Raw genomic sequence first — 3270 nt, 5'->3', positions numbered from 1 at the left:
CTTTCTTGAAACTATTGTCAATATTCAAATTTTAAATATTGGTTGAAATCTTTATGTCATACAATCGTCAATAATCGAATTTTAATACTAGGTTGGAATTTTTTTCTTCAAACTATAGCCTATATACGAAATTTAGCTCTCGGTAGGAATTTTTTGGTCAAACTATCGTCAATGTACGAATTTTAACTCTCGGTGGGCACTTTTTCTTCAAACTACTATCAATACTCAAATTTTAACTATTGTTTGGAATCTTTTTGTCAACAATCGTCAATACACGAATTTTAATACTAGGTTGGAATTTTTATCATCAAACTATCGCCTATATACGAAATTTAACTCTCGGGAGGAAGTTTTTGGTCAAGCTACCGTCAATGTACGAATTTTAACTCTCGGTGGGAACTTTTTCTTCAAACTACTGACAATATTCAAATTTTAACTATTGGGTGAAATCTTTATGTCAAACAATCGTCAATAAACGAATTTTTATACTAGGTTGGAATTTTTTTCTTCAAACTATCGCCTATATACGAATTTTAACTCTCCGGAGGAATTTTTTGGTCAAGCTACCGTCAATGTACGAATTTTAACTCCCGGTGGGCACTTTTTTCTTCAAACTACTGTCAATACTCAAATTTTAACTATTGGTTGAAATCTTTATGTCAAACAATCGTCAATAAACGAACTTTAATACTAGGTTGGAATTTTTTTCTTCAAACTATTGTCAATATTCAAATTTTAACTATTGGTTGGAATCTTTTTGTCAAACAATCGTCAATACACGAATTTTAATACTAGGTTGGAATTTTTTTCTTCAAACTATAGCCTATATACGAAATTTAGCTCTCGGTAGGAATTTTTTGGTCAAACTATCGTCAATGTACGAATTTTAACTCTCGGTGGGCACTTTTTCTTCAAACTACTGTCAATACTCAAATTTTAACTATTGGTTGAAATCTTTATGTCAAACAATCGTCAATAAACGAACTTTAATACTAGGTTGGAATTTTTTTCTTCAAACTATTGTCAATATTCAAATTTTAACTATTGGTTGGAATCTTTTTGTCAAACAATCGTCAATACACGAATTTTAATACTAGGTTGGAATTTTTTTCTTCAAACTACTGTCAATATTCAAATTTTAAATATTGGTTCAAATCTTTATGTCAAACAATCGTCAATAAACGAATTTTAATACTAGGTTGGAATTTTTTTCTTCAAACTATCGCCTATATACGAAATTTAACTCTCGGGAGGAATTTTTTGGTCAAGCTACCGTCAATGTACGAATTTTAACTCTCGGTGGGCACTTTTTTCTTCAAACTACTGTCAATATTCAAATTTTAACTATTGGTTGGAATCTTTTTGTCAACAATCGTCAATACACGAATTTTAATACTAGGTTGGAATTTTTATCATCAAACTATCGCCTATATACGAAATTTAACTCTCGGGAGGAATTTTTGGTAAACCTACCGTCAATGCACGAATTTTAACTCTCGGTGGGCACTTTTTTCTTCAAACTACTGTCAATATTCAAATTTTAACTATTGGTTCGAATCTTTTTGTCAAACAATCGTCAATACACGAATTTTAATACTAGGTTGGAATTTCTTTCTTGAAACTATTGTCAATATTCAAATTTTAAATATTGGTTGAAATCTTTATGTCATACAATCGTCAATAATCGAATTTTAATACTAGGTTGGAATTTTTTTCTTCAAACTATAGCCTATATACGAAATTTAGCTCTCGGTAGGAATTTTTTGGTCAAACTATCGTCAATGTACGAATTTTAACTCTCGGTGGGCACTTTTTCTTCAAACTACTATCAATACTCAAATTTTAACTATTGTTTGGAATCTTTTTGTCAACAATCGTCAATACACGAATTTTAATACTAGGTTGGAATTTTTATCATCAAACTATCGCCTATATACGAAATTTAACTCTCGGGAGGAATTTTTGGTAAACCTACCGTCAATGCACGAATTTTAACTCTCGGTGGGCACTTTTTTCTTCAAACTACTGTCAATATTCAAATTTTAACTATTGGTTGAAATCTTTATGTCAAACAATCGTCAATAAACGAATTTTTATACTAGGTTGGAATTTTTTTCTTCAAACTATGGCCTATATACGAATTTTAACTCTCCGGAGGAATTTTTTGGTCAAGCTACCGTCAATGTACGAATTTTAACTCCCGGTGGGCACTTTTTTCTTCAAACTACTGTCAATACTCAAATTTTAACTATTGGTTGAAATCTTTATGTCAAACAATCGTCAATAAACGAACTTTAATACTAGGTTGGAATTTTTTTCTTCAAACTATTGTCAATATTCAAATTTTAACTATTGGTTGGAATCTTTTTGTCAAACAATCGTCAATACACGAATTTTAATACTAGGTTGGAATTTTTTTCTTCAAACTATAGCCTATATACGAAATTTAGCTCTCGGTAGGAATTTTTTGGTCAAACTATGGTCAATGTACGAATTTTAACTCTCGGTGGGCACTTTTTCTTCAAACTACTATCAATACTCAAATTTTAACTATTGTTTGGAATCTTTTTGTCAACAATCGTCAATACACGAATTTTAATACTAGGTTGGAATTTTTATCATCAAACTATCGCCTATATACGAAATTTAACTCTCGGGAGGAAGTTTTTGGTCAAGCTACCGTCAATGTACGAATTTTAACTCTCGGTGGGAACTTTTTTCTTCAAACTACTGTCAATATTCAAATTTTAACTACTGGTTCGAATCTTTTTGTCAAACAATCGTCAATACACGAATTTTAATACTAGGTTGGAATTTCTTTCTTGAAACTATTGTCAATATTCAAATTTTAAATATTGGTTGAAATCTTTATGTCATACAATCGTCAATAATCGAATTTTAATACTAGGTTGGAATTTTTTCCTTCAAACTATAGCCTATATACGAAATTTAGCTCTCGGTAGGAATTTTTTGGTCAAACTATCGTCAATGTACGAATTTTAACTCTCGGTGGGCACTTTTTCTTCAAACTACTATCAATACTCAAATTTTAACTATTGTTTGGAATCTTTTTGTCAACAATCGTCAATACACGAATTTTAATACTAGGTTGGAATTTTTATCATCAAACTATCGCCTATATACGAAATTTAACTCTCGGGAGGAAGTTTTTGGTCAAGCTATCGTCAATGTACGAATTTTAACTCTCGGTGGGCACTTTTTCTTCAAACTACTGTCAATATTCAAATTTTAACTATTGGTTGAAATCTT

Source organism: Xylocopa sonorina, unplaced genomic scaffold (genome assembly GCF_050948175.1).
Source record: "Xylocopa sonorina isolate GNS202 unplaced genomic scaffold, iyXylSono1_principal scaffold0072, whole genome shotgun sequence".
NCBI classification, from domain to species: Eukaryota; Metazoa; Arthropoda; class Insecta; order Hymenoptera; family Apidae; genus Xylocopa; species Xylocopa sonorina.
The sequence above is the reverse complement of the archived record's forward strand: the minus strand, read 5'-3'. Positions refer to the sequence as shown.